The 15,303-nt window shown below is 25.7% G+C and overlaps 1 protein-coding gene and 1 pseudogene across 1 annotated transcript in view; one reads left to right on the plus strand and one right to left on the minus strand.

Moving 5' to 3' along the window:
- Window positions 1–1,625: 1,625 nt before the first annotated feature.
- Window positions 1,626–15,303, plus strand: part of LOC108000089 (protein GDAP2 homolog) — an 89,855-nt gene continuing 76,177 nt past the window's right edge. The window contains exon 1 of the mRNA XM_017060256.3: window positions 1,626–1,950. The gene's annotated coding sequence lies outside the window, so the exon portion shown is untranslated. The remainder of the gene's footprint in view (window positions 1,951–15,303) is intronic.
- On the minus strand, window positions 12,974–13,568 carry LOC108000065 (uncharacterized; annotated as a pseudogene).

Raw genomic sequence — 15,303 nt, forward strand, 5'->3', positions numbered from 1 at the left:
TATATCATTATTACTATTTTATTTATATATTTTACATTAATTTTAATAATTTATTTTTATATTCTTTGAAGATATTCTTAGAAGAATATCCTCCTGATAAGTGATTTGAAAAAATTATATCAAATTAAATTTAAATCAAATCATTATGATCACATGCAATGTGATCAATAAAATCAGTGTTTACTACATAATAATATTTTTAATATTCTTCAGAATATAATAAATTTTATATAATTAACAATAATCATATGCAAAAGTCAGTATTCAGTAGGTGACCGGTAAAAACTTAAACAGATATTAATAGTCTTTTATTTATTATTTTTAAATATTCATTTTTAAATATTCACATTCAAATCAATGTTTCAAAATAAAATATTCATTTAATAATAGATAATAGATAAAATATAGTACAATTTTTTTTAATCAAAAAAAAAGTTTAAAAAATAACTAATAACCAAAATGTGTTGTAATATTAAATAAATCATTGTCTGTAATGTAATGGTAGATTAAAAGTAAAAATAAAAAGCAATCAGTTTATCACATGTATAATATGTATAATAATAGAAATATTTGAGATACATTATGATATTTTGAGAGTTTAAAGATATATTAAAGACAATATAATTTTTTCTCTTTTCTTTTTTATTTTATTCTAAAATTATAGTTGCATAATCAGCATAAGTTTTGGCTTATAATTTTTGAATAATTTATTTTATTTTAAATTTTAATTTAGGAATTTTGAATTTTTATAATTAAAACAAAAAATTATATTCATTTTATATTTATTTATATTTATTCGATTAATAATTAAACAGATAATTTATTTATTTAAATAATAAATCGAAAATAAAATTTAATTCTTATATTTTGTATAATTGTAATTAATCATAGAGGGCGTAAGAAACACTTCGATTCTTTTTCTTTGAGGTTGGTATTTCAGAACACGAAGTATCATAAGATGCCATTTCATTTTTAGTTTCAATTCTAACCATTGGTAGCGTTGTAATCTCTTCTATGCTGAATTGATAAGGATGAAAATGACAAAAAAGTGGTAATAGAGTTAAAAAGTGTAAATATCGTAATTATATAAGAAAAATATATTACATTATTAAATCTATGATTTTTTCTATGTGCATATATATGTATATATATAATAATTATAAATCTGAATTCATGAAACTCAAATATAAATTATTTTATAAACGCAAATCATTATTATTGATTGTAAACATATTGATTAATAAAATTCATTTTTTTATTCGATTAATTCATATATTACTGTAAATTATATAAATCATACATATTAAGTATATTCTTTAAAATTATTATATTCCTAACATATAACGAATTATTAAAAGAAAAAGAAAAATTTGAATAAATTAATAATAATTAATATAAATTGATCATTTGTAGAGAAATATATATGTGTTATAATTAAATTAATTAACGAAAGTTAAGTTTAGTGTTAAAGTGACAATGAAAAATTATTGTAATGCGCATTACACATGAAAATTCAACAAAAGAAATTTTCGAAAAATGCCGCCATATTGTAGATGACACGCGCATGCGTTTCGTCTACCGCGACGTATTCCTATTGGTCAATTCCGGAGTCGGCTCTCTGGAGTGCACGCGCGCTCAGGTGCCGTACTGATCGCTTCGATGACAAGGCCGCCAGTTACTGTTCGTGCACGAATGCGACGAAATACCCGAACGTCTTGGCGGGTTTTCGCTCGGAGCTGTGTTCACGAGACCAGCTCAGCAACGAGGAAACGAAGGTGACGTTTCTACGAGAAGGAAACAGTGAACGTTCAACTATATACAAGAAAAATAAAGACCAGCATCGAGGTGGTACTTGTACATAGGAAACACCAACGCACGGAGAACCTGTCGAGCACTTGAAGTTGCATTTTAGTCCAACTTTGGCCGCGCTGATAGGCGGACGATTCGCAGGTGAGTGAGCTGTAAACGATGCGTCGGCGCGACTAAGCACGCGGTTTCTCCATCTCGCTTTCTCTCGTATCCTTGTCACGTTCACGGATTTCAATGAAAAATTTCCGTGTCTATCCGTTGTATATTCAGACATTTAGTTCTACGCATCTCAATGAATACGTATTCATATCTCTTTCAAACAATACTCAATCTTTTTCGTTTCAAAATTTCGTCTTTTTTTTTTTTATCTATTATCGTTCGAAAATTCACGAACTCGAATGATTCCGAGATTGTGTGACAGCTCCAAGTGACCGATGAATATTTGACAGGAGACTGACAGAAATTCGATTAATAGAGGCGCTCTGCTCGAGACACGGATCGTTATCGATGCTGTCCTTTCCTGACAGATCTTTCAAATACACGTATCCCTCTTGTTTCGATTCTCAAAAAAATGATTGCATAAACGGTGATTGAATATGAAAAAGAGAGCAATCTTTTCAAACTGCTTCGAAATGTTTAATTTCGAATTTTGCTCGTCTTTTTTCCATCAATGAATTAATCGAGATTTAATCGAGACAAATTGATGGTCGAAATTAACGATTTGGAAGGATCAAAGTAACGGTCTTTAAGCATTCTCTTAGATTTCCTAAATATATATAGCGGAAGAACTTCGCTCGCGACCTTGATCGTACAGTTGGTATAGCGGTATACTCGAGCCGCGCGCGTCGATAATTCCTGTCGTGCATTCTCTGTCTCGTATTCGCCGTCTTCGCGCCAATCCGCTCGTTCCCCTCTCAGCTGTGCATCGATACCTGTTTACAACGTGTTCCTTCTCGATCCTTGAGTATAAACGTGTTTATTGCCTATCAACTGTCAAACGTGGAAAAATTTTACTATTAGGCAGCAACAAATTCGAAGAAATAGGAATTAGGATAGAATAATAAAATTTCGAACATATCGATTTTGGAGGTATCGTAGAATAATTTTTCTAGTTTGATACGAGTGGGAGTTAGTTACAGATTATGTATGTGTATTTATTACATTTATTGTATTTATTGTATTTGTAATATGTAGAATTATGTTAAATCTATTGAAAGTGCAAATATGATAAATATGATTTAAATAGATAATTCAAAGATTGAAATTTCAAATAGCTTAACATAATTTAAAAATAAATTCCATTGTATTCAAACGAAAGGTCGCAACTTTCAATATTTACTAATTAAAATTTTAAATTAGAATTTCTTACATTATTAAATTATATTGAAAATATATGATAAAATTGTATTAAATTTATCATGAATAAGATTGAATAATAAAAATCACACGGTGGTTTTGAAATTGAAATTTTGAATAATTTAATTTTGGAATAAATTCTAATTCGAATCTAATCTAATATCATAATTTTCAATATTATTTGATTATTATCTATTGCTTAATTGCAATTTTAGAATACGATTGAATTTTATGAATAAATTTTGATGAAATAAAAGTTTGTTTCACTGAAAATGTGTCAATTCCGATTGATTTTCGGAGAAGCAAAACTTTCTTCTTCATCATAGAACTTTATAGAATTTCTATAGCATTCATCTGAAATATTAAAGTCGAAATTTCAATCATTTTTGCCATAAATGTTAAATAAACTAAACAAATTTGCATCTATTCTGAATAAACTGCGAATTCATGCAAGGAATATATATTTTCTATAAATATTTTCATAAATTTTATTTGTTTAAATTGAGTTTGCATTTGGAATATATTTTTTCATAGATTTTTTAAATTTTCTTCTAAAATTATTTTCGAATAAAGTTCGTTCGTAAATTTCATACTTGAATTTACTGTCGTAGCTTTTAGATTAATTCTTTTATTATAAATTAAATATTTTTAATTTAAAACTTATTGTTTCACACGTATATACACACAAATAATTAATCTTTGATATATAAATGATCGAAGTGAAACAAAATATATGAAATAAGTAATTTTTTAAAATTAAAAATATATTACATATTCCAAATATTTTCTCAAAATATTATATTTTAAAAATAATTCTCAAAAAATTATTTTGATATTAAAAATATACATCCATATGAGAAAATAAAAATAAATATTTCTTCTAAATATCCATATATTGAATATGTAAAATATTTTTTGAATTTTATTTTACATTTGTACAATTTATGTTAATTGAAAAATCAGCATTTATTATGTCATAATCATCATCAGTATTTTACATAAAAAACAAGAATTGTCAAATGCGAAAATAAAATAGATCTTAAGTTTAAAGTTCTTGAATAATTTAATACCAAGTTTTACAAAGAAAATTTAAAGTTTTGTAATACGATAAAAATTTTCATCGTTTATTTAAACTTTAAAACTTTCTACCTTGAAATAGGAAAATAGGAAAATACTTAAAAAAAGAAAAAAAAAAAAAGAACGAAGCATTAGATCATCCTATGAGATAACAAAAGAAAAAATGTAGAAATAATGCTAAACCGGTCAATTAGTTGAACATTTGCTTAGGTAAACTTGGAAATCTCCTTTCTGTTCCATTTCAGAAGTTCGATGTACCACATTCTGTATTAAGGTTTCCAGAAAGTCTTACAATGGAGCCTGGCAAAGAGTGTATTCAATATCGTTCTCTTTATGAATCGAACAAAAGGCGACATACAGTCGCAATAGTCTGTAATATACTCAAAGCAATGGAAATACTGTAATTAATACAGACCAAGTATATTTAGCCAAATTGCAGAAATGAAATTCTATCGGATAATTATCTTCGATTCTTCGAAAAATTTAATCAGTAAAATTGAAAGATTTCATGAAAAATGTTGAGTATTTCATCTCAATGTTCTTTTTTTCCTTTTTCTTTCTAAATGTTTAGAATATGTGATATAAATGTTACGTATTTAATATTGTAGAAATTAATTTTATGGAAAAAATAAACATTAGATAATTAAAAATAATAAATTTACTTCAAAAATTTATATTCGAATAAAATGTTCAGAGGATAATTTTAGATATTCTTTGGATTAATAATATATGTAGTTATTGATTTCATTATTTAATTATTTAAAGATTATTAAAGATTTAATTATTTAAAGATTCGAATGTAAAATATCTGCCGATTAATTAATTTTAAATTGATTTCAAACAGCAGAAATTTCTTATTACGATTATTATAACAATATTAAAAAATTTTAATTTCCTTTTATATAATAAAAAATTATAAAACTTTTTTTTATTCTATAATTATTTAATAAAATTATAAAAATTTCTTAATTCTAATACATTTACTAGCATTTATTTAAAATCAAAACTATTATCAATTTCATTAATAATTTTAATTTATTTTTTATTTAGATTTTAAAAGATGTAAGATACAAAATATTAATTTTTACTTTTTTTTTACTCAAAAAATTAAATAATGAATTAAATAAATACTTAATTTTAAATAATTATCCCTTTTATATAATTTTTTATTTAAACCAAATTCATGAAAAGATTATAATAAACATAATAATATGCATTGATTGATTTTTGTTGAATATATGAAAATATCTCTATCATATCGATAAAAGAAAACACAAGACCTACTTTTGATAAATGTTTATCTATTTCATTCTACAATTATACAATTGTTTGAAAATAAAATAAAATGTATACCGAAGAGTTTCATTAAAAAAATAAAAATACTTGGATAAATATTTTTTTAATATTTTTCAATTGTTTTCATGTACTAAAAACATATCTTGTCTTTTATCCATTTAATCGCATCAATTATCTTAAAATATACCATACCGATGCATCGATCTAACAATAATTCAACAGTTTTCTACACTTTCAAGATGTTAAAAAATTTTTCTTCGATAACAAACGACGTTATCAACTCGATTTTTCTTCTTTTCTCTCTCTCTCTCTCTCTCTCTCTCTCTCTCTCTCTCTCTCTCTCTCTTTACATAACTTTTTTGCGTTTCAAAGTGATAACCGATCGACGCAGTCACGTCACGAGTTAGTAATCTGATCGTTAAATGACCTCTGTCATTTATCGCGCAATACATAATGGGATCGTGCGAAGGAGTTAAAAAAGCGTGGACGTATCGCGAAACTCGATATCCAAGAATCAATCGAGACACAATGGGCGATAATCGGAGCATGACAAGATGCAGATCGAGCCATTCAATTACACGGTTCCGGATTTGTGAATTTACCGTAAATTATTCCGAGGACCTTGCGCTTCGGCCGCGGAACCAGATGATAAAAAAGTCGCAAAACCGGATCCCAAAAAGATATCCCAGCTATTTCTGTCGTTGAAGCCATTCAAAGGAAAAGCGATATGCTTAAATGTTACGTGAAAGTAGTCGATAATTTGACAATGTAAAGTGAACGTGTTACTCGATTCAAACTAGTTTGGAAATTTGATGAGAAAGATTTAGTGTTCAAAAATAAAATTTGGTAATTTCGCATGATGGAAAAAGTTATATGATAAAATTAATCACGTATATTTGGTTATTTTTTTTTACACAGATTTTAGATATAAAAAAGAAGATAAAAATAAATAAATAAACAAACAAATAAAAAAATAGAATTTATATCCATCGTTATTTCAAATTCGAATAATAGTTGAATAAAAAAGGCAAATACAAAAAACAAAGAAAGATGAAAAGTAAAGGCATTATTTTAAAATTCATAGTTGAGAATTTGTAATTTAAAAGTAAAATTTATAATACTTCAATTTTGAATACTAAGCGAAGTAAAAAAAAGATGAATGATAATATGATTGAATTAATTTTCAATTCGAATTATTTGAAAACTTGACAAGGCAAATTTTTTAAATTTAAAAATAAAATTTATATTACTATTCCAAGTTTGAATTGTAAGAATGTACAAGGAAAGTAAAAACAAACAAACTTGCTTAATAAATTATGTAAAATGCAAAAATACTTAACTTTCCATGATATTTATGGTAATAGAGTAATATCGCAGAGTCGGAATATATACAAAGTAATAAGAATATATATAAAGTGCCCGAAGAATTTGCTTTTGATTCTTTAAACGGAAATCTTGACGAGTCCACGATAATTCGAAGCGAACGAAGCTTCTTTCTGCACGTCGCGTAAGATTATGTTCAACTTCGTCATAGAGTAATCTCTAATTTCTCAACAAAGTTTCCGTATAAATTAAATTCTTTGACCTTTGCACTGTCCGCTCAAACAAACTTTTTGAGATCCTGCGTTAATAAATAAATTGAATCATTTTGTCTTCATTGGACTATTTTTCTCCAAAATGTTTAATTAGAAACTTCTCTTTGAGAATTTTATAATATAAAAATTTTTGTGACATTCTAAACATTGCAATTTTTAAGGTAAATTATTTTCTAAAAAATTGTCATGGATATTTTTAATTATTTTTAATTTAATTATTTTTGTAGAAAATTTAATCACAAATGTAAATATAATTATTCTTTTCAATTTAATCGTGGTTTTAAATTGCTAAAAAAATTTTTCTTAATTAACCCTTCATAAGCAAACATTTTTGATAATTTTTTTCTTTCTCTGGGTCGTTTATATATTTTTTTTCTTTTTTCTTTTTCTTTTTTTTCTTTTCATTGTATTAGGTTCTTAAAAATTCTGAAATATTTATTAAAATGTTTACTTTATTATACACTTTTTCATCTATTCAAATATCTAAAAAGTTTATAATTAAGCAAAAATAAAAATCGCTTTGGAGAAATTCAGAAATGAAATTTTCCTCCAACGATTCGATTTCATTCCAACATTAAATCCCAATTTTATGCCAAAAATTTTATCGAAATAAAATCGAAAAATTCAAAAGCACGAATCTTTAATTATAAAAATATAGAAAAATCTGTACGATATTTTCTTGCACAAATGTAAAAATAGAAAGTCATTTTGTACAGATGATTATACAGATGATAAGAGAGATTCATTATTCGTGCACAAATCGTAATTAGCTTATTAATTATGACAATATAAATTCTTGTATTTCTATTGTTATCAAGAAATCTTCATTCGTTTCTCAAAATGGCGATCGATCAATTAGATAGTTTTCTCACAAGAGAATAATTAAGGACTATCATGAAATGAACTAATGTCTGCGGTTCATTCTCAAGATGCTACGGATTAATCGACAGTACCGGTCGATCTATCGCGTTAATAGAGGTCACGCATTAATAATTTGGGTCATGCATTTTCGGCGAGGCGCATCGCCTTTACATCGATCCTCTTTATCAGTCGCTACGTTCAAACCATATCAATGTATATTGCGATAGCATTAATTAAACGAATTTCATTGTGTCGCCGAGTTACGCCCGGATAAGTGTATAAATGTAACTATGTCATTCGACAATTCAGTGGTCTATGAAAATATTCTATGTAAGATTAAATAACGTATAATGGGGAACGTGATTATTTATTTATTCTGATATAATTTAATAATTTGTAATACCTGTTTTGAACTCGATTTTAAAAGAATTTTGAAGAAAATGTAAATATATTTAAATATTTGATTTTAATAATTATTTATTTATGGATAAATTTTATTTTTTTGAATAAAAGACACAAATATAAAAGATACAAAAATAATATAACTTTATTACGAAATTGAAATAAAAAAACAGAAATGGAAAATGTATCTGAATTTTTATATTATACAAAGATGACAATATTTTATATTGGATGTTAATATATTTATGGAAGGATCAATTCTGAAAGCAAATCAAAATGTATAAAAATATCATTGAAGTTTATTTATTGAATTATGATCAATTTAAAATTGTCAGACTTTTGTATTTGTTTTGACTCTCTCTATAAATTTGATTTAAATATAATATTCTGTCACTTCGAATGAAAAAGTCAATTGTGTTACAATTATGCTTATAATTATGTTTGATTTATTAGTTTTTATATTATATTTATAATTTATTATTTTGATTAGATTTTATTTGAGTTTATAAAATTTCGTGATTTTGATTTTCGTTCAATTTAATATTTTCAGTTTTATAAGTTTAATTTTTTTGTTAATGAAGTAGTCAGATTTTAAGAATAAAAAAAAAACATCATTTTTATTGTATAGAGTACATAGAGTGCATAGAGTTTGTTATTGTATATAAAAATGTTTTAAAATTACATCCATTCATGAAAATAACGATAATTTTAATACGTTAGAAGAGTTTTAGTGAGATAAGAGGAATACTTAATTTTTTTCTTCCAATTTTCGTAATTGACGTAATAATCACTTGAATAATAAACTTAACAAGTTGCAACATTTGTTATTAAATTTTGTTTTCTGTGTATGACTTTTAACGTTCTTGAAATAGACATTGTTATAGATTCAATTTATTGTTAAAGCTATTATGTTTTGTCTGTTACTAAGCAAAAATATTGTTATTACATCTAAAAGGATTTTATCAAATTTTAAACGCAGCAAAAATATATGATCTTTTCGATGAAGTACGTGAATTATTCTCTATAATGATTTTTTCCATATATCTATTTGCTTGAATATTGAATACGTTTTCCGTAGCCAGTATATATTTATGCAGTATCCAAGAATTACTATACCTATTACGTTGCAACATTATCTCTTGTAATTGATCAAAGGATGATTGATCACTTATGGACTGAGAAAAATTCAATAGATATATCTGATCCTCCATTTAAAAAAATTCTAAGAAATAAATCCTTCTTAAATATTTTTAATAACTAATTCTCTTATTACTTTAAATTCATTTAAGACTATCGAATATCAAACAAACGATTAAGTCGCGCAAATACTTATATAGATTTTCTAACAATATCGAAAAACAAAGAATCGAGACAACATTAGAAATCAATTTTTGTTTGCATATTTTTAAAGAAATTGTATATTTATAAAGGAAAAATTTGAAAATCATTTTGATAAATTTAATTCCAATGTTAATTTTCCTACTATATTGTAGGAACATTAAGTGTAAATGATCAAATGATTTTTAAATTACTTCTGTATTTAATTAAATTAAATTTTTTAAATTTCTTTATTTTAAAATATATTTTACAATGCCAAGAATAAATTTTTTTGTTTCGTTAAAAAAAATTCATACGGATAATTATTATTTTCAAAAAAAATGCAAGTATCTCAATAATTGTATGTCAATTTTGGAAGCTCATAATGAATATATTCGTAATAAGAATTCTAGGAAGTATATTTCATATAATTATAATTTATATAAATTTAATTTATTAAATTACGAGAATTTTTTACATTTTATTTTTGTTTAATTTTTTTTTTTCTATGAATAAATATTAACAATACAAAAAATTCTGCGGAATGCTTAAACCATGAATTGAAGATATTTCAAGTTTATCAGAATAAGGAAATAACTTTCTAATGAGTTTACTCGTTATACGTGTTAGTTGTATTGCGATATGTTTATATTAACAAAAGATAAGTGGTAGTTGCATTAGGCACGTTGTCATGGATGCGATAATAGATAAAATTCTATGTAAAAAATTATTCTTTTCTTGCAAATATCTCGAAAATTAATTGTTTCAAATCTCATTTTTATAACTAATCCTTGTAAGTAATATTTAAAAATCATTGAAATCATTTTTTTTGTAACTTCAACCTAAAATTTGTTTATTATTTTAATGAATTTTGTAATCGAATATTATTGAACAATTGTCATTATATATCAACAGACCATAACGGTTAGTCTCTTTTTACAAACAATGGAATTTTTCTTTGAAAGTGCATCGAGGAAAAAGAAAATTAGTGACATTCGTAAAAAAGTACTGACTCTGAGCCAAGTATCGTCAATAAACTCGATTCAATTAGTAAAACTCGATCGTCTTGTTATTTGTATTTTTATAACCTCTTTATACATTATTCTATATAAAAGTTAAGCGCATATGTGCATCTCAAATAAATCAAATTTCGAATGTGTATAACAAAATAATTACCTGATAAAAACTATTGAGACGTTATCGTATAATATTTGTATCGATAAAAATAATTAAAATTCCCGCATTTTTTTTATTCAAATTTATTATTAAAGATTAATAATTATCCATGGATAAACAATATTTCGTTGATTTTTTCAAAATATCAAAATATCTATTATAACTAATAAAAATGGCTCAAATAAACTACACTATAAATTTTATATAATAAAATTTATTATCATTATTATAACTTGTCACGAATATTTTTACGTAACTTAAACAATAACTTTCGATAAAAAAAATATGAACTCTAGTCCATTAACGATATCTTCACAATATTATCGTTAAGATATCGATTCTATTATCGAATGCGCCTTGTCTTTGCACGCCGCAATTCGAATGTCGCAGTTCAGTCGCGTTTCGATCTTTTCAATCGTATTTCTCACGACAAGGGTTCGTGTGCCATCGTATCGCATATCCGGACGGAAGCGCGCACCGATTTCCACCCTTCACCGGCCATTAGTTATTTAAGCGAGCCGAGTGTATCGAACGCAACAAAACGCATGGAATAAAAAGATGTATTCGATTCCCCGTTGCTCGGCCACGATTTCGTAATTCAGGTCATGCGTGTATCTCTCCTCCTCTCTTCTTCCTCTGTTCCTCTCTGTCTCTTTCACGCATACACACACACATAGGTTCGTTATTATACGCGACAACTATCGGTTATTGTTCGAACTGTGGCATCGCGAGAATCGACACTGTCAGTGACAGCGAATCGATATCTCTCGACACCAGATCCATCGTTCACCATTACGATTTTCGAGAGAGAATTCGGGAAATTTTGTGGTTTGATTCATTTTTTTTCTTTCTTTTTTTTTTATGCGAAAAATATTTCGTTTAAAAAATTCTGTAGTGGAGAGATTGAATCTCAAATCACTTTTGTAATGGGTAATGAATGATTAATAGCTTGGGTTAGATTTGAAAATTTGATATAACCGAAGTGATATTATATTTTGATTAAACATTTTTAGTGTTAACAAAAAAAGGACATTTCTTACTGAATAACTGAATAATATATTTTTTGCAGATGAAAAAATATTAGTACATTATATATATGTTTTTTTTTATAAAAGTTATAAAATCTTTGTAAAAAATTTTTATGAAGAATTTCTATTATTAATAATTAATAAAAAAAAGTAGTTATACTCTTATTTATAAAAAAATTTGTTCCCTGAAAGAGTTTAACTTGTTGTTACTATTTTTTTTTTTTTATTTCTAGGCTCAAGAATAAAGATAGAATCAAAATCAATAGATAGATTTATAGCATATAGCGAATAATTTTCCTAATTTCTTATTCGAGTTTACGCTATAAATATACTCTGTGTATATTCTTTATCGGAAAAAAAACGCAAGAAAGATAAAACTTACTTAATTCAAATTATAATCCAATATATAAATCATATTTAATAGAAAAAAATATAAACAATTCATTTATTCATGTTTCGTTTATGCATAAAATAAAAATTCAGATACTGATATGTTCAACAATTGTATGATTTCAAAGATTTAGTTTATAGGTACGTTCTATCTAATCTAGATACGTTCAATAGGGTGAAGTTACAATATCACAATATGAAAGGCGACATACGTCTGATAGAAAAAGTTACAATGTTACGTCAGAAGTTATACATCCGTTAAGAATTAATTACTTTCTATAATAAAGAATTATTAAATTATTTTTCTCTTCCTATAAATATCATCCCCTTTTTATGCAATTCAATAACTTGTTAAAACTTTAAATTTATACTTTTTTAAAAGATAGTATAGATACTAAAATAATTATTGAACTCAAAATTGTTAAGATTATCAATATTCGTACTTAAATATATATCATACTTTCATTTTATCGTTAAAAATAAAAAAAGTTTGAAGTTAAAAATAAAAAAAAATGTTTATTCCATAATAAATAATAAATATGGAATAAAACTTTTTCATTTCAAGATTAATTTTAGAAAATTGATCAAATTTAAGAATTTATCGAGTACAGTTATAAATTTAGATTTTTTTTGAAAACAATATTTTTCAATTTTATCTTCACTCATTCATTTACACCTCCATTTTCCGTATATAAAATATATTTTATACTTCTAAAATAATCTACTCATTATAATTCCCTCGAAAATCCCTTATCCTTTTCCTTGAAAATCCCTTAATTGGTTGTTAAAAATCCAAATTATCGCCTCAAATCCTAAAAAAAAAAAAATATTACATCTTCGAACAACAACGTTCATCCTTAACCGGCAAAAGAGAGACGAAAAAGAAAAAAAAAAAGATCTTTCACCTATAAAACCACCAAGACGAGTTAAGAAGCTTTCGAAGCCCGTGGAACGTCCGCGAGCCGAGTCGAGCCGAGCATATCGAGGGGTTTTCCGGCACATAATCGATACCGGTTTGATAACATTCCTCGGGGAAATGTCGGGTCAACGTTCCGACATTACGCTTCCATGCGATCTTCCACTCGACTCCTGTCGTGCCAACCCGCGCCTCGTTCGCGCTATCATTTGGCATAGCACTTTTGGACCGCTACCGTCGATTCCTTCAAAGCGGCCTTCCTCGTCCTCGGAATGGACAATCTCTTAACTGGCGATTTAGGTCGCGCATTATTTCTCGCGTTAACCGATGGTATTCTCCAAGTATTCTCTCGAGTCGCCGTTTAAGAATCCTTGGATCGAAGAGCTTGTAAAGAAAAAGCAAGCGAACGTGGCTAATTGAAATTTGAATGGATGATAGTAGGCACCGAAGATTATCGATGATGATGATAATGTGGACGTCTAGACGTATCGTTAAGAGGGGACGAGTTTAAATAGTAATTTGTAAATAATTATGCCTTGTTTTCAAAAATTTGTTTAAAAAATTGATCTGTAAATGATTACATCAATTTAAGAATTTTTATATATTTAGTTTTAGTTTTTAATTTTAATTCTTGTATCAGTATCAAAAATATTTTATGTCATTAAACTTCTTGATTTTAATACAATAGACTCTCTGTAACGGATCCTTATGAGTTCTCTGACCGAATAAATAAATGGCCGGTTATTTCAGTATCATATTTAAGATTATAAATAAAATAAAAGTAAAATATGTATATAATATAATATCAAAATAATATAATAACTAATACAAAAATAGTTTTGTTTTTATCATAATCAATATCTAATGTAACTTTTTAATAAATAAATAAATAAATTTCTAATATAAAATTTTTGAAATTTAAATCAGTAATAAAATAAATAACGATAAATTTAAAAATTTTCGAAATTAGAAAACAAAAAATATTAAATTCCATCTTTAATAAAGAGATATGAGTACTTATAAAGTATCTATTAGAGTTAAAGCTCCTTATTCAAGTTCCAAATGATAATTTTTCCTTCAGATTTCGAAATTTATATAATTTGTTTAATATTATCGAATTATTATAATTATTGAATTACGATTATTATTAAATTATTTTAAAATCTCGTTGGAAGCATCGAATAAAAATATTTTACATCATTTTTACATTACTTTTATATTACTTTATTTTTTTTATCTCCTTTCATGCTGAACCACAAGTTATGCGAAACTTTGCATAACTTAGTTGAATAATTCATAATTAATTTACTCTGATAAACGCTGTAGGTGTTTAGAAGTTAGGAAATTACGATCGATGTAATAGGAATATCGATAAAGTTTACAGTAATTTTGGTTTCAACATAAATGATATAGTAAGAGATAATATTTGATGAGTTTTTTTTTAAAATACATCCGTCACTGGCGCACAAAGAAAACCTTCATTTGCACCTGGACATAGAAGTGTTATTTATAGGATAAGCATTTCAAGATTGACAGAATAGTTTAATTTTACGAGCGATGCCTTGAAATACGATTCTCTTTACGAGCGTTTCACACGCAAACAAGAAACGTTAAGCGCCACGTGTCTTTAAAAAATAGGAAATGCGTGAAAAGTTGTATGATATATTATTGTTTTTTATTCATAATGTATTTAATTCTCGTTAAATTCGATTAAAATAGTAGATAAATATTTGTAAAAAGATATTATCCTTTGATCTTGATAATTTTTAAATATCGTCGTAAAAATCACACAGAATAGCATTCTGAATAGCGTTTTTCTTTTTTTAGTTGTTGTTTATCAAAAAATTATTAATCTCACAAATTATTAATCTAACATAAATCATAAAATAAAAAATTAAATAAATTTTTATTAGTTTAATTCTAAATTTCATTTCATGTCAAATTAATATTAATAAAATAATTAAATAAAAATTTATTTAATTGTTAGTCATTAAATATAATGACTTGCATTTGGAAAACTTTCTTAATTTCTTAATTTGGCTGCTATAAAGCGGCCGGTCATCTATTGTTTGTAATAAAT

Source organism: Apis cerana, linkage group LG4 (genome assembly GCF_029169275.1).
Source record: "Apis cerana isolate GH-2021 linkage group LG4, AcerK_1.0, whole genome shotgun sequence".
Classification (NCBI taxonomy): domain Eukaryota; kingdom Metazoa; phylum Arthropoda; class Insecta; order Hymenoptera; family Apidae; genus Apis; species Apis cerana.